This window comes from Panulirus ornatus, chromosome 43 (genome assembly GCF_036320965.1).
Source record: "Panulirus ornatus isolate Po-2019 chromosome 43, ASM3632096v1, whole genome shotgun sequence".
In the NCBI taxonomy this organism is placed as follows: Eukaryota; Metazoa; Arthropoda; class Malacostraca; order Decapoda; family Palinuridae; genus Panulirus; species Panulirus ornatus.
The window spans coordinates 9,534,425-9,553,534 of NC_092266.1; the positions used below are offsets into that span (position 1 = coordinate 9,534,425).

A 19,110-nucleotide genomic window follows, 5' to 3' on the forward strand; every position below is an offset into this window, starting at 1 on the left:
TAACGTCCACAGACATACGCTTGAGAACACTGACGTCCACAGACATACACATGAGAACACTGACGTCCACAGACATACACATGAGAACACTGACGTCCACAAACATACATATGAAAACACTGACGTCCACAGACATACACATTAGAACACCGACCTCCACAGACATACATATGAGAACAATGACGTCCACAGACATACACATGAGAACAATGACGTCCACAAACATACATATGAAAACACTGACGTTCACAAACATACACATGATAACATTAACGTACATAGACATGCACATGAGAACACTGACACTGACAGACATACACACGAGAACACTGACGTCCAGAGACATACACCTGAGAACACTGACGTCTACAGACATACGCATGAGAAAACTGACGTCCCCAGATACACACATGAAAACACACACGTCCACAGACATCCACATGAGAACATTGACGTCCACAAACATACACTTGAGAACACTGACGTCCTCAGATATACACAGGAGAACACTGATGTCCACAGATATACACATGAGAACACTGACGTCCACAAACATACACAGGAGAACACTGACGTCCACAGACAAACGCTTGAGAAAACTGACGTCCACAGACAAACGCTTGCGAAAATTGATGTCCATAGACACACACTTGAGAACACAGACTTCCACAGACGTACACATGAGGACACCCATGTCCACAGACATACACATAAGAACACTGACGTCCACAGACGTACATATGAGAACACTGACGTCCACAGACATACACATGAGAACACTGACGTCCACAGACATACACATGAGGACACTGTGAACATATCATATGTTTGTGGATATAACGTATGATTGTTTACATAATGCATGGTATCGGATATAGTATATGTTTGTGAATATTAGTTTGTGAATATAATGTGATATTGTGGATATGATGTATGATTGTATATATAATGTTACCGGATTTGGTGTGCGTTTGTGAATTTAATACATGTTTTTGGATATGATATATGATTGTGGATGTAATGTATGATTGATCATATAATGCATAGTATTGGATATAGTGTATGTTTGTGAATATATGTCTGTGGATATAATATATGATTGTAAACATGATGTATGATTATTTACATATTGCATGTTATCGGATATAGTGTATGTTTGTGAATATATGTTTGTGGATATGATATATATGATTGTGGAGATAATGGATGATTGTTTATATCATGCATGGTATCGGATATAGTGTATGTTTGTGAATGTATGTTTGTGGATATGATATATGATTGTGGATGTAATGCATGATTATTTATATCATGCATGGTATCGGATATAGTGTATGTTTGTGGATATGATATATGATTGTGGATACAATGCATGATTGTTTATATCATGCATGGTATCGGATATAGTGTATGTTTGTGGATATGATATATGATTGTGGATACAATGCATGATTGTTTATATCATGCATGGTATCATATGTTTCTTCCCAGCAGGGTGATGGTCCTCACCATATGTTTCTTCCCAGCAGGGTGATGGTCCTCACCATATGTTTCTTCCCAGCAGGGTGATGGTCCTCACCATATGTTTCTTCCCAGCAGGGTGATGGTCCTCACCATATGTTTCTTCCCAGCAGGGTGATGGTCCTCACCATATGTTTCTTCCCAGCAGGGTGATGGTCCTCACCATATGTTTCTTCCCAGCAGGATGATGGTCCTCACCATATGTTTCTTCCCAGCAGGGTGATGGTCCTCACCCTATGTTTCTTCCCAGCAGGGTGATGGTCCTCACCCTATGTTTCTTCCCAGCAGGGTGACGTATACTCCCTGGCGGCTATGTTGGGTGCTGAGCTGGACCCACTGACCCACCGCATTCGTCGAGTCGCCATGTAAACTCGCTTGGACCTCAATATAGGCCGTCGTGTAAGCTGTCGTGGAGCCATGATGTAGGCTACCCAGGGGCCCATGATGTAGGCTACCCAGAGGCCCATCATGTAGGCTACCCAGGGGCCCATCATGTAGGCTACCCAGGGGCCCATCATGTAGGCTACCCAGGGACCTTTATATAAGCTCCTGGGGCCACCAACTAGGCTACCCAGGGACCATCATGTAGGCTACCCAGGGGCCCATCATGTAGGCTACCCAGGGGCCAATCATGTAGGCTACCCAGGGGCCCATCATGTAGGCTACCCAGGGACCTTTATATAAGCTCCTGGGGCCACCAACTAGGCTACCCAGGGACCCATCATGTAGGCTACCCAGGGGCCCATCATGTAGGCTACCCAGGGACCCATCATGTAGGCTACCCAGGGGCCCATCATGTAGGCTACCCAGGGGCCCATCATGTAGGCTACCCAGGGGCCCATCATGTAGGCTACCCAGGGCCCATCATGTAGGCTACCCAGGGACCCATCATGTAGGCTACCCAGGGGCCCATCATGTAGGCTACCCAGGGGCCCATCATGTAGGCTACCCAGGGACCCATCATGTAGGCTACCCAGGGGCCCATCATGTAGGCTACCCAGGGGCCCATCATGTAGGCTACCCAGGGACCTTTATATAAGCTCCTGGGGCCACCAACTAGGCTACCCAGGGGCCCATCATGTAGGCTACCCAGGGGCCCATCATGTAGGCTACCCAGGGGCCCATCATGTAGGCTACCCAGGGGCCCATCATGTAGGCTACCCAGGGGCCCATCATGTAGGCTACCCAGGGGCCCATCATGTAGGCTACCCAGGGGGACCATCATGTAGGCTACCCAGGGGCCCATCATGTAGGCTACCCAGGGGCCCATCATGTAGGCTCTCCAGGGACCTTTATATAAGCTCCTGGGGCCACCAACTAGGCTACCCAGGGACCATCATATAGACTACCCACGGGCCCATCATGTAGGCTACCCAGGGGCCCATCATGTAGGCTACCCAGGGACCTTTATATAAGCTCCTGGGGCCACCAACTAGGCTACCCAGGGGCCCATCATGTAGGCTACCCAGGGACCATCATGTAGGCTACCCAGGGGCCCATCATGTAGGCTACCCAGGGACCCATCATGTAGGCTACCCAGGGGCCCATCATGTAGGCTACCCAGGGGCCCATCATGTAGGCTACCCAGGGGACCATTATGTAGGCTACCCAGGGGCCCATCAAGTAGGCTACTCAGGGGCCCATCATGTAGGCTACCCAGGGGCCCATCATGTAGGCTACCCAGGGACCTTTATATAAGCTCCTGGGGCCACCAACTAGGCTACCCAGGGACCATCATGTAGGTTACCCAGGGGCCCATCATGTAGGCTACCCAGGGGCCCATCATGTAGGCTACCCAGGGGCCCAACATGTAGGCTACCCAGCGACCTTTATATCAGCTCCTGGGACCACCAACTAGGCTACCCAGGGACCATCATGTAGGCTACCCAGGGAACATCATGTAGGCTACCCAGGGACCTTTATATAAGCTCCTGGGGCCACCAACTAGGCTACCCAGGGACCATCATGTAGGCTACCCAGGGGCCCATCATGTAGGCTACCCAGGGGCCCATCATGTAGGCTACCCAGGGACCTTTATATCAGCTCCTGGGACCACCAACTAGGCTACCCAGGGACCATCATGTAGGCTACCCAGGGACCATCATGTAGGCTACCCAGGGACCATCATGTAGGCTACCCAGGGGCCCATCATGTAGGCTACCCAGGGACCATCATGTAGGCTACCCAGGGCCCATCATGTAGGCTACCCAGGGACCTTTATATCAGCTCCTGGGGCCACCAGCTAGGCTACCCAAGGGCCCATCATGTAGGCTACCCAGGGAACTTTATATCAGCTCCTGGGGCCACCAACTAGGCTACCCAGGGGCCCATCATGTAGGCTACCTAGGGGCCCATCATATAGGCTACCCAGGGGCCCATCATGTAGGCTACCCAGGGGCCCATCATGTAGGCTACCCAGGGGCCCATCATGTAGGCTACCCAGGGACCTTTATATAAGCTCCTGGGGCCACCAACTAGGCTACCCAGGGGCCCATCATGTAGGCTACCCAGGGGCCCATCATGTAGGCTACCCAGGGGCCCATCATGTAGGCTACCCAGGGGCCTATCATGTAGGCTACCCAGGGGCCCATCATGTAGGCTACCCAGGGTGCCCATCATGTCGCCTACCCAGGGCCCATCATGTAGGCTACCCATGGGCCCATCATGTAGGCTACCCAAGGGCCTATCATGTCGGCTACCCATGGGCCCATCATGTAGGCTACCCATGGGCCCATCATGTAGGCTACCCAGGGCCCATCATGTAGGCTACCCATGGGCCCATCATGTAGGCTACCCAGGGACCCATCATGTAGGCTACCCAGGGGCCCATCATGTAGGCTACCAATGGGCCCATCATGTCGGCTACCCAGGGCCCATCATGTAGGCTACCCATGGGCCCATCATGTAGGCTACCCAAGGGCCTATCATGTAGGCTACCCATGGGCCCATCATGTAGGCTACCCATGGGCCCATCATGTCGGCTACCCAGGGCCCATCATGTAGGCTACCCCATGATGTGGACTACCCAGAGGCCCATCATGTAAGCTACCCAAGGGCCAGCATGTAGGTTACCCATGGGCCCATCATGTCGGCTACCCAGGGCCCATCATGAAGGCTACTCAGAGACCCTTATATAAACTCGCGGAACCACCATGTAGGGTACCCAGGGGCTATCATGTAGGCTACCCAGGGACCATCATGTACGCTACCCAGGGACCATCATGTAGGCTACCCAGGGACCATCATGTAGGCTACCCAGGGACCATCATGTAGGTTGCCCAGGCACTATCATGTAGGCTATCCAGGGACCATCATGTAGGCTATCCAGAGACCATAATGTAGGCTACCCAAGGGTGATTAAGTAGACTACCCAGAGACCATATTGAAGACTACACATGGATCATTATGTAGACTACCCAGACATCATATTAAAGACTACACAAGGGTCATTATGTAGACTACCCAGAGACCATATTGAAGGATACACAGGGGTCATTATGTAGACTATCCAGAGACCATAATGAAGGATACACAGGGGTCATTATGTAGACTACCCAGAGACCATATTGAAGGATACACAGGGATCATTATGTAGACTACCCAGAGACCATATTGAAGGATACACAGGGGTCATTATGTAGACTACCCAGAGACCATATAGAAGGATACACAGGGGTCATTATGTAGACTACCCAGAGACCATATTGAAGGATACACAGGGGTCATTATGTAGACTACCCAGAGACCATAATGAAGGATACACAAGGGTCATTATGTAGGAACTACCCAGAGACCATATTGAAGGATACACAAGGGATCAATATGTAGACTACCCAGAGACCATAATGAAGGATACACAGCGATCATTATGTAGACTACCCAGAGACCATAATGAAGGATACACAGGGGTCATTATATAGACTACCCAGAGAACATATTGAAGGATAACAGGGGTCATTATGTAGACTACCCAGAGACCATAATGAAGGATACACAAGAGTCATTATGTAGACTACCCAGAGACCATAATGAAGGATACACAGGGATCATTATGTAGACTACGAAGAGACCATATTGAAGGATACACAAGAGTCATTATGTAGACTACCAAGAGACCATATAGAAGGATACACAGGGGTCATTATGTAGACTACCCAGAGACCATACTGAAGGATACACAGGGGTCATTATGTAGGAACTATCCAGAGACCATATTGAAGGATACACAGGGGTCATTATATAGACTACCAGAGACCATATTGAAGGATACACAGGGGCATTATGTAGACCTACCCAGAGAACAAATTGAAGGATACACAAGGATCATTATTGTAGACTACCCCAGAGACCATGATTGAAGGATACATCAGTGATCATTATGGTTAGACTACCCAGAGACCATAATGAAGGATTCACAGGGATCATTATGTAGACTTACGAGAGACCATAATGAAGGATACACAGGGTCATTATGTAGACTACCCTAGAGAACATATTGAAGGATAACAGGGGTCATTATGTAGACCTACCCAGCAGACCATAATGAAGGATATACACAGGGGGTGCATTATGTAGACTATACCCAGAGAACATATTGAAGGATATCAGGGGTCATTATGTAGACTACCCAGAGACCATATTGAAGGATACACAGGGTCATTATGTAGACTACCCAGAGACCATATTGAAGGATACACAGGGTCATTATGTAGACTACCCAGAGACCTTATTGAAGGATACACAGGGTCATTATGTAGACTACCCAGAGAACATATTGACGGATACACAGGGGTCATTATGTAGACTACCCAGAGACCATATTGAAGGATACACAGGGTCATTATGTAGGAACTATCCAGAGACCATATTGAAGGATACACAGGGGTCATTATGTAGACTACCCAGAGACCATATTGAAGGATACACAGGGTCATTATGTAGACTACCCAGAGACCATATTGAAGGATACACAGGGTCATTATGTAGACTACCCAGAGAACCTATTGAAGGATACACAGGGGTCATTATGTAGACTACCCAGAGACCATATTGAAGGATACACAGGGTCATTTTGTAGGCTACCCAGAGACCATATTGAAGGATACACAGGGGTCATTATGTAGACTACCCAGAGACCATATTGAAGGATACACAGGGGTCATTATGTAGACTACCCAGAGACCATATTGAAGGATACATAGGGTTCATTATGTAGACTACCCAGAGACCATATTGAAGGATACACAGGAGTCATGATGTAGACTACCCAGAGACCTTATTGAAGGATACACAGGGTCATAATGTAGACTACCCAGAGAACATATTGACGGATACACAGGGGTCATTATGTAGACTACCCAGAGACCTTATTGAAGGATACATAGGGGTCATTATGTAGACTACCCAGAGACCATATTGAAGGATACACAGGGGGTCATTATGTAGACTACCCAGAGACCTTATTGAAGGATACACAGGGTCATTATGTAGACTACCCAGAGACCTTATTGAAGGATACACAGGGTCATTATGTAGACTACCCAGAGAACATATTGACGGATACACAGGGGTCATTATGTAGACTACCCAGAGAACATATTGAAGGATACACAGGGGTCATTATGTAGGAATTATCCAGAGACCATATTGAAGGATACATAGGGGTCATTATGTAGACTACCCAGAGACCATAGTGAAGGATACACAGGGTCATTATGTAGACTACCCAGAGAACATATTGAAGGATAACAGGGGTCATTATGTAGGAACTATCCAGAGAACCTATTGAAGGATACACAGGGGTCATTATGTAGACTACCCAGAGACCATATTGAAGGATACACAGGGTCATTTTGTAGGCTACCCAGAGACCATATTGAAGGATACACAGGGTCATTATGTAGACTACCCAGAGACCATATTGAAGGATACACAGGGTCATTATGTAGGCTACCCAGAGAACATATTGAAGGATACACAGGGGTCATTATGTAGACTACCCAGAGACCATAATGAAGGATACACAGGGGTCATTATGTAGACTACCCAGAGAACATATTGAAGGATACACAGGGGTCATTATGTAGGAACTATCCAGAGAACCTATTGAAGGATACACAGGGGTCATTATGTAGACTACCCAGAGACCATATTAAAGGATACACAGGGGTCATTATGTATACTACTCAGAGACCATATTGAAGGATACATAGGGGTCATTATGTAGACTACCCAGAGACCATATTGAAGGATACACAGGGGGTCATTATGTAGACTACGAAGAGACCATATTGAAGGTTACATAGGGGTCATTATGTAGACTACCCAGAGAACATATTGAAGGATACACAGGGGTCATTATGTAGGAACTACCCAGAGAACATATTGAAGGATACATAGGGGTCATTATGTAGACTACCCAGAGAACATATTGAAGGATACATAGGGGTCATTATGTAGACTACCCAGAGACCATATTGCAGGATACACAGGGGTCATTATGTAGACTACCCAGAGACCATATTGAAGGATACACAGGGGTCATTATGTAGACTACCCAGAGACCATATTGAAGGATACATAGGGTTCATTATGTAGACTACCCAGAGACCATATTGAAGGATACACAGGAGTCATGATGTAGACTACCCAGAGACCATAATGAAGGATACACAGGGATCACTATGTAGACTACGAAGAGACCATATTGAAGGATACACAAGGATCATTATGTAGACTACCCAGAGAACATATTGAAGGATACACAGGGGTCATTATGTAGACTACCCAGAGAACATATTGAAGGATACACAGGGGTCATTATGTAGACTATCCAGAGACCATATTGAAGGATACACAGGGGTCATTATGTAGACTATCCAGAGACCATATTGAAGGATACACAGGGGTCATTATGTAGACTACCTAGAGACCATATTGAAGGATACACAGGGGTCATTATGTATACTACCCAGAGACCATATTGAAGGATACACAGGGGTCATTATGTAGACTACCCAGAGACCATATTGAAGGATACACAAGGGTCATTATGTAGACTACCTAGACACCATATTGAAGGATACATAGGATTCATCAGGTAAACTGCCTTAGGGGCATCATGTAGGGCACCCAGGGACCATCATGTAGGCTACCCTGGGGTCATCATGTAGGATACCCAGGGACCATAATGTATGCTACCCTGGGGTCATCATGTAGGATACCCAGGGACCATAATGTAGGCTACCCAGAAACCGTCATGTAGGCCAACCAGGGGTATGATGTAGGCTACCCAGAGACCATTAAATAGGCAACCCAGGAAACATCAGGAAGGCTACCAAGGGGCCATCATGTAGGCTACACAGGGATCATCATGTAGGCTACCCTGGAGTCATCATGTAGGCTACCCAGGGGCTATCATAATTGGCTTCCCAGAGGCCATCATATACGCTACCCAGGAACCATCATGTAGGCTACCCAGGGACCATTATGTAGGCTTCCCAGGGACCATCATATAGTCTACTCATGGGTCATCATGTAGGTTACCCAGAGGTTACCATTTAAGTTACCCAGGGACCATCATGTAGGCTACCTAGGGTCATCATATAGGCTACCCAGGGGTCATTATGTATGCTAACCAGTGGTCATTATGTAGGCTACCTAGGGTCATCATGTAGGCTACCTAGGGGTCATCATGTGTGCTATCCAGTGGTCATTATGTAGGCTTCCTAGGGTCATCATGTAGGCTACCCAGGGATCGTCATATAGGATACCCAGGGGTCATCATGTAGCCTACCCAAGGGTCATCATGTAAGATACCCATGGACCATCATGTAGGTTACACATAGGTCATCAAATATGTAACCCGGGGTCCATTATAGGTTACCAAGGGGTCATCATGTAGGCTACCCAGTGGTCATCATGTAAGCAGCCCAGGGGTCATCATGTAGGTTGCCCAAGGTCATCATGTAGGCTACCAAGGGATCATCAAGTAAGCTACCCAGAGACCAGGATGTAGTCTACCCAGAGGTCATCATGCAGTCTATCCAGGGGTCATCATGTAGGCTACCCAGTGGTCATCATGTGAGCTACCCAGGGGTCATCATTTAGGCAACCACGGATCATCGTGTAGGGTACGCAGGGTCATCATGTAGGCTACCCAGGGGTCATCATTTAGGCAAACCAGGAATGATAATGTAGGCTACCCAGGGACCATCATGTAGGCTACCCAGGGACCATCATGTAGGCAACCCAGGGACCATCATGTTGGCTACCCAGGGACCATCATGTAGGCTACCCAGGGACCATCATGTAGGCTACCCAGGGACCATCATGTAGGCTACTCAGGGACAATCATGTAGGCTACCCAGGGATCATCATGTAGGCTACCCAGGGACCATCATGTAGGCTACCCAGGGACCATCATGTAGGCAACCCAGGGACCATCATGTAGGCTACCCAGGGACCATCATGCAGGCAACCCAGGGACCATCATGTAGGCTACCCAGGGACCATCATGTAGGGTACCCAGGGGTCGTCATATAAGTTACCCAAAAATCATCGTGTAGGCTATCCAGGGACAGTTATGTAGGCTACACAGGGGTCATTATGTAGGCATTACATGGGCTACCTAGGGACCATCAGTAGATTCACCAGGACCATCATGTAGGCTTCCTGAGGCTATCATGTAGGTTCAGAAGGACCATCATGTAGATTTCCTGAGGCGATCATGTATGTTCACCAGGACCATCATGTAGGCTTCCTGAGGCCATCATGTAGGTTCACCAGGACCATCCTGTAGGCTTCCTGAGGCTATCATGTAGGTTCAGAAGGACTATCATGTAGATTTCCTGAGGCGATCATGTATGTTCACCAGGACCATCATGTAGGCTTCCTGAGGCTATCATGTATGTTCACCAGGACCATCATGTAGGCTTCCTGAGGCCATCATGTAGGTTCACCAGGACCATCATGTAGGTTTCCTGAGGCCATCATGTAGGTTCACCAGGACCATCATGTAGGTTTCCTGAGGCCATCATGTAGGTTCACCAGGACCATCATGTAGGTTTCCTGAGGCCATCATGTAGGTTCACCAGGACCATCATGTAGGCTTCCTGAGGCCATCATGTAGGTTCACCAGGACCATCATGTAGGCTTCCTGAGGCTATCATGTAGGTTCACCAGGACCATCATGTAGGCTTCCTGAGACCATCATGTAGGTTCACCAGGACCATCATGTAGGTTTCCTGAGGCCATCATGTAGGTTCACCAGGACCATCATGTAGGTTTCCTGAGGCCATCATGTAGGTTCACCAGGACCATCATGTAGGTTTCCTGAGGCCATCATGTAGGTTCACCAGGACCATCATGTAGGCTATCCTGAGGCCATCATGTAGGTTCACCCAGGACCATCATGTAGGTTCCTGAGGCCATCATGTAGGTTACACCAGGGACCATCATGTAGGTTACCTGAGGCCATCATGTAGGTTTACCAGGACCATCATGTAGGTTTCCAGGGCCCCATCATGTAGGTCACCAGGACCATCATGTAGGTTACCTGAGGCCATCATGTAGGTCACCAGGACCATCATGTAGGTTACCTGAGCCATCATGTAGGTTACCCAGGACCATCATGTAGGCTTCCAGGGCCATCATGTAGGTCACCAGGACCATCATGAAAGGTTCCTGAGGCCATCATGTAGGTCACCAGGAACCATCATGTAGGTTCCATGGGCCCATCATGTAGGTCCCCCAGGACCATCATGTAGGTTTCCTGAGGCCATAAATGTAGGTTACCAGGGACCATCATGTAGGCTACCAGAGGACATCATGTAGGTTCCCAGGCACATCATGTAGGCTACCAGGCCATCATGTAGGCTATCCAGAGACCATAATGAAGGTACCAGGGTATTAAGTAGACTACCCAGAGACCATTTGAAGACTACACAGGGACAATATGTAGACTACCCGAACATATTAAAGATACACAAGGGTCATTATGTAGACTACCAGAGACCATATGAAGGATACACAGGGTCATTATGTAGACTATCCGAGACATAATGAAGGATACACAGGGGTCATTATGTAACTACCCAGAGACATATGAAGGATACACAGGGTCATTATGTAGACTACCAGAGACCATATTGAAGGATACACAAGGGGTCATTATGTAGACTACCCAGAGACCATATTGAAGGGATACACAGGGGTCATTATGTAGACTACCCAGAGCCCTTTTATTGAAGGATACACAGGGCATTATGTAGACTACCCAGAGACCTTTTTGAAGGATACACAGGGTCATTATGTAGACTACCCAGAGAACATATTGACGGATACACAGGGTCATTAGTTAGACTACCCAGAGAACATATTGAAGGATACACAGGGTCATTATGTAGGAATTATCCAGAGACCATATTGAAGGATACATAGGGGTCATTATGTAGACTACCCAGAGACCATAGTGAAGGATAAACAGGGTCATTATGTAGACTACCAGAGAACATATTGAAGGATAACAGGGGTCATTATGTAGGAACTATCCAGAGAACCTATTGAAGGATACACAGGGGTCATTATGTAGACTACCCGAGACCATATTGAAGGATACACAGGTCATTTTGTAGCTACCCAGAGACCATATTGAAGGATACACAGGGGTCATTATGTAGACTACCCAGAGACCATATTGAAGGATACACAGGGGTCATTATGTAGACTACCCAGAGACCATATTGAAGGATACATAGGGTTCATTATGTAGACTACCCAGAGACCATATTGAAGGATACACAGGAGTCATGATGTAGACTACCCAGAGACCATATTGAAGGATACACAGGGTCATTATGTAGACTACCCAGAGAACATATTGAAGGATACATAGGGGTCATTATGTAGACTACCCAGAGACCTTATTGAAGGATACACAGGGTCATTATGTAGACTACCCAGAGAACATATTGAAGGATACACAGGGGTCATTATGTAGACTACCCAGAGACCATATTGAAGGATACATAGGGTTCATTATGTAGACTACCAGAGACCATATGAAGGATACACAGGATCATGATGTAGACTACCCAGAGACATAATGAAGGATACACAGGGATCACTATGTAGACTACGAAGAGACCATATTGAAGGATACACAAGGATCATTATGTAGACTACCCAAGAACATATTGAAGGATACACAGGGTCATTATGTAGACTACCAGAGAACATATTGAAGGATACACGGGTCATTATGTAGACTACCAGAGACCATATTGAAGGATACACAGGGGTCATTATGTAGACTATCCAGAGACCATATTGAAGGATACACAGGGGTCATTATGTAGACTACCTAGAGACCATATTGAAGGATACACAGGGGTCATTATGTATACTACCCAGAGACCATATTGAAGGATACACAGGGGTCATTATGTAGACTACCCAGAGACCATATTGAAGGATACACAAGGGTCATTATGTAGACTACCTAGACACCATATTGAAGGATACATAGGATTCATCAGGTAAACTGCCTTAGGGGCATCATGTAGGGCACCCAGGGACCATCATGTAGGCTACCCTGGGTCATCATGTAGGATACCCAGGGACCATAATGTATGGCTACCCTGGGGTCATCATGTAGGATACCCAGGGACTCATATGTAGGCTACCCAGAACCGTCATGTAGGCCAACCAGGGGTATGATGTAGGCTACCCAGAGACCATTAAATAGGCAACCCAGGAAACATCAGGAAGGCTACCAAGGGGCCATCATGTAGGCTACACAGGGATCATCATGTAGGCTACCCTGGAGTCATCATGTAGGCTACCCAGGGGCTATCATAATTGGCTTCCCAGAGGCCATCAATACGCTACCCAGGAACCATCATGTAGGCTACCCAGGACCATTATGTAGGCTTCCCAGGGACCATCATATAGTCTACTCATGGGTCATCATGTAGGTTACCCAGAGGTTACCATTTAAGTTACCCAGGGACCATCATGTAGGCTACCTAGGGTCATCATATAGGCTACCCAGGGGTCATTATGTATGCTAACCAGTGGTCATTATGTAGGCTACCTAGGGTCATCATGTAGGCTACCTAGGGGTCATCATGTGTGCTATCCAGTGGTCATTATGTAGGCTTCCTAGGTCATCATGTAGGCTACCCAGGATCGTCATATAGGATACCCAGGGGTCATCATGTAGCCTACCCAAGGGTCATCATGTAAGATACCCATGGACCATCATGTAGGTTACACATAGGTCATCAAATATGTAACCCGGGTCCATTATAGGTTACCAAGGGGTCATCATGTAGGCTACCCAGTGGTCATCATGTAAGCAGCCCAGGGGTCATCATGTAGGTTGCCCAAGGTCATCATGTAGGCTACCAAGGATCATCAAGTAAGCTACCCAGAGACCAGGATGTAGTCTACCCAGAGGTCATCATGCAGTCTATCCAGGGGTCATCATGTAGGCTACCCAGTGGTCATCATGTGAGCTACCCAGGGGTCATCATTTAGGCAACCACGGATCATCGTGTAGGGTACGCAGGGTCATCATGTAGGCTACCCAGGGGTCATCATTTAGGCAAACCAGGAATGATAATGTAGGCTACCCAGGGACCATCATGTAGGCTACCCAGGGACCATCATGTAGGCAACCCAGGGACCATCATGTTGGCTACCCAGGGACCATCATGTAGGCTACCCAGGGACCATCATGTAGGCTACCCAGGGACCATCATGTAGGCTACTCAGGGACAATCATGTAGGCTACCCAGGGATCATCATGTAGGCTACCCAGGGACCATCATGTAGGCTACCCAGGACCATCATGTAGGCAACCCAGGGACCATATGTAGGCTACCCAGGGACCATCATGCAGGCAACCCAGGGACCATCATGTAGGCTACCCAGGGACCATCATGTAGGGTACCCAGGGGTCGTCATATAAGTTACCCAAAAATCATCGTGTAGGCTATCCAGGGACAATTATGTAAGGCTACACAGGGGTCATTATGTAGGCATTACATGGGCTACCTAGGGACCATCATTCACCAGGACCATCATGTAGGCTTCCTGAGGCCATCATGTAGGTTAACCAGGTCATCATGTAGGTTAACCATGCCATCATGTAGGTTAACCAGGGCATCATGTAGGTTCACCAGGACCATCATGAAGGCTTCCTGAGGCTATCATGTAGGTTCACCAGGACCATCATGTAGGCTTCCTGAGGCCGTCATGTAGGTTAACCAGGTCATCATGTAGGTTAACCAGGGCATCATGTAGGTTCACCAGGACCAACATATAGGCTTCCTGAGGCCATCAAATAGGCTCACCAGGACCATCATGTAGGTTAACCAGGGCATCATGTAGGTTCACCAGGACCATCATGAAGACTTCCTGAGACTACCATGTAGGTTCACCAGGACCATCACGTAGGCTTCCTGAGGCCATCATATAAGGTCACCAGGACCATCATGAAGGCTTCCTGAGGCTACCATGTAGGTTCACCAGGACCATCACGTAGGCTTTCTGAGGCCATCATGTAGGTTAACCATGCCATCATGTAGGTTAACCAGGGCATCATGTAGGTTCACCAGGACCATCATGTAGGCTTCCTGAGGCCATCATGTAGGTTAACCAGGTCATCATGTAGGTTAACCATGCCATCATGTAGGTTAACCAGGGCATCATGTAGGTTCACCAGGACCATCATGAAGACTTCCTGAGGCTATCATGTAGGTTCACCAGGACCATCATGTAGGCTTCCTGAGGCCGTCATGTAGGTTAACCAGGTCATCATGTAGGTTAACCAGGGCATCATGTAGGTTCACCAGGACCAACATATAGGCTTCCTGAGGCCATCAAATAGGCTCACCAGGACCATCATGTAGGTTAACCAGGGCATCATGTAGGTTCACCAGGACCATCATGAAGACTTCCTGAGACTACCATGTAGGTTCACCAGGACCATCACGTAGGCTTCCTGAGGCCATCATATAAGGTCACCAGGACCATCATGAAGGCTTCCTGAGGCTACCATGTAGGTTCACCAGGACCATCACGTAGGCTTTCTGAGGCCATCATGTAGGTTAACCATGCCATCATGTAGGTTAACCAGGGCATCATGTAGGTTCACCAGGACCATCATGTAGGCTTCCTGAGGCCATCATGTAGGTTAACCAGGTCATCATGTAGGTTAACCATGCCATCATGTAGGTTAACCAGGGCATCATGTAGGTTCACCAGGACCATCATGAAGACTTCCTGAGGCTACCATGTAGGTTCACCAGGACCATCACGTAGGCTTCCTGAGGCCATCATGTAGGTTAACCAGGACCATCATGTAGGTTAACCAGGCCATCATGTAGGTTAACCAGGGCATCATGTAGGTTCACCATCAACATCATGTTGGCTTCCTGTGGACACCAATTAGGTTCACCAGGACTATCATGTAGGCTTCCTGAGGCTATCATGTAGGTTAACCAGGGCATCATGTAGCTTCACCAGCAACATCATGTTGGCTTCCTGCGGACACCAATTAGGTTCACCAGGGCCATCATTCTGGTTTCCTGAAGCCTTCATGTTGGTTCACTAAGGCCATCATGCAGGCTTCCTTAGGCCATCATATAGGTTTACCAGGACCATCAAGTAGGTTTACACTGGGCATCATCTAGATTCACCATGGCCATCATTTAGGTTCACCAGGACCATCAAGTAGGTTTACAAGCACCATCATGTAGGCTTCCTCTGGCCACCATGTAGATTCAAGACCATTATGTAGCTTCACTAGGACCATCATGTAGGTTCACATGTGACATCATTTAGATTCACCATGGCCATCATATATTTTCACCAGGACCATCATGTAGGCTCCCTGTGGCCATCATGAATGTTCACCAGGACCATCATATGGGCTTCCTGAGACCATCATGTAGTTTCCCCTGGACCATCATGTAGGCTTCGCGAGGACACCAATTAGGTTCACCAGGGCCATCATGTAGGTTCACCAGGACCATCATGTGTGTTAACCAGGGCCATCATGTATTTTCACCAGGACCATCATGTAGGTTTCCTGAGGCCATCATGTATTTTCACCAGGACCATCATGTAGGTTTCCTGAGACCATCATGTAGGTTCACCAGGACCATCATGTAGGTTTCCTGAGACCATCATGTAGGTTCACCAGGACCATCATGTAGGTTTCCTGAGACCATCATGTAGGCTCACCAGGACCATCATGTAGGTTTCCTGAGACCATCATGTAGGTTCACCAGGACCATCATGTAGGTTTCCTGAGACCATCATGTAGGTTCACCAGGACCATCATGTAGGCTTCCTGAGACCATCATGTAGGTTCACCAGGACCATCATGTAGGTTTCCTGAGACCATCATGTAGGTTCACCAGGACCATCATGTAGGCTTCCTGAGACCATCATGTATGTTCACCAGGACCATCAATTAGGCTTCCTGAGGCCAACATGTAGGTTTACTAGGACCATCATGTAGGCTTCCTTAGGCCATCATGTAGGCTCACCAGGACCATCATGTAGGTTTCCTGAGGCCATCATGTAGGTTCACTAGGACCATCATGTAGGCTTCCTGAGGATACCAATTAAGTTCACGAGGACCATCATGTAGGTTCACCAGGACCATCATGTAGGTTTCCTGAGGCCATCATGTAGGTTCACCAGGACCATCATGTAGGTTACCTTTGGCTATTACGTAGGTTCCCCGGGACCATCATGTAAGTTCGCCAGGACCATCATGTAGGCTTCCTGAGGCCATCATGTAGGTTCACCAGGACCACCATGTAGGCTTCCTAAGGCCATCTAGTAGGCTCACCAGGACCATCATGTAGGTTTCCTAAGGCGATCATGTATGTTCACCAGGACCATCATGTAGGTTTCCTAAGGCGATCATGTATGTTCACCAGGACCATCATGTAGGCTTCCTGAGGCCATCATGTAGGTTCACCAGGACCATCATGTAGGCTTCCTAAGGCCATCATGTAGGCTCACCAGGACCATCATGTAGGTTTCCTGAGACCATCATGTAGGTTCACTAGGACCATCATGTAGGCTTCCTGAGGATACCAATTAAGTTCACGAGGACCATTATGTAGGTTCACCAGGACCAACATATAGGTTCACTATGACCATCATGTAGGCTTTCTGATGCCCTCATGTTGGCTCCCCTGGGCCATGGCTCCCTAGGGCCATCATATAGGCTCCCCTGGGTCATCATACAAGTCACGTGGCCCAACATGAACGTACGAGAATGTCAAGTATTGGGTGGCCTCCTGCAAGTGACAGCCAGCATCATGATGATGTAACTGATATGAACTTCTTGAGTCACCTCAGCCAGCGAGGCTATATCATCAACACAACACTTGCCATATATATCCAATATTGCTAGATGACTTTCCATTCTCTATATATTGGCATAACTATGTCTAAATTGTTCTGTTTGTTTTTATTTGTACAAACAAGACTAGCATAGGGAAAGAGGATGGAATTCTAAGCATATATATATATATATATATATATATATATATATATATATATATATATATATATATATATATATATATGAATGAAATCACACTTCAGTATGAGCTCAGATAAAATTCTTTATTGATACTTAACAATACACAATATTCATTATTGTTCAGGACATTATCCTTCTGTTAAAATGTGTGTAGTTATGTATATGTTTTTGGAGCATTACGGATATATGATCCCATAAGTCTGATAGATGAATGTAATGATATATTTATAAGGCGTATCTTTAGTCAGTTATGTTATTCCAAAGTTTGTGAACATGGCTTACTTGGAGATCCACGAAGACATTACACATCTAGTAACAAAACTGTGGCAAAGGATGATAGATCTATATGTTTGGTGTTGCCCTATTCTCCTAACTTAGCTAACGTAAAACAGGTACTAAAAACAAGGCTTTTAATATTGCCTTTGAATAAAATATCACTACCAGAAAGACCATAAAAAGTAGGCCAAATTATCAAAAAATTAGGAGTGGTTACCCCGTCAAAATGTACGACAAGTAAAGATTACACATTGGTCTGACAGAGAAAATATGAACTGAGAGATGCTATAGGCAGAGTCATTCAGTACGCAGTGGCGACCACAATAATGCTATTAACATTGGCAAAAAACGTGGGACCGAACAATCCAGTCACACTGTACCCTTCTGATATTATGCGACCCGTAACAACATTAAATCGATCTTATTTCCTAAAATAAATAACTTTAGTCTATCCCGAGTAACTTTAACTCACATCCTATCATTATTAACCAAATAATTATGAAAGAATTATCAAGACACTATATTAACATAAGGACAGTAATCAAACATGCATCGCGCCAATCACCCCCACCCCCTTAACCTAAAGGCACGCGCACTAAATGGTATGAGGTCATCAGTGTGTATTGTGGTATGATGATAACATGATATACAAGCATGTGTGGTGATTGGAATTTGAAACTTTATGAAATGTTAACAAAAGATGAGGCAGACTGTCTCCGTAAAACATGTAAAGTACCAAT

At 46.8% G+C, this 19,110-nt stretch overlaps 2 long non-coding RNA genes across 2 annotated transcripts in view; both read left to right on the plus strand.

Moving 5' to 3' along the window:
- Positions 1 to 2,137, plus strand: part of LOC139762573 (uncharacterized) — a 9,617-nt gene extending 7,480 nt beyond the window's left edge. The window contains exon 3 of the long non-coding RNA XR_011715748.1: positions 1,807 to 2,137. This is a non-coding gene — a long non-coding RNA (uncharacterized lncRNA). The remainder of the gene's footprint in view (positions 1 to 1,806) is intronic.
- Positions 2,138 to 14,624: 12,487 nt separating this feature from the next.
- Positions 14,625 to 18,821, plus strand: LOC139762305 (uncharacterized). Its single transcript, XR_011715687.1, has 2 exons — positions 14,625 to 15,783; positions 15,828 to 18,821. It is a non-coding gene; the product is annotated as an uncharacterized lncRNA (long non-coding RNA).
- Positions 18,822 to 19,110: the final 289 nt, after the last annotated feature.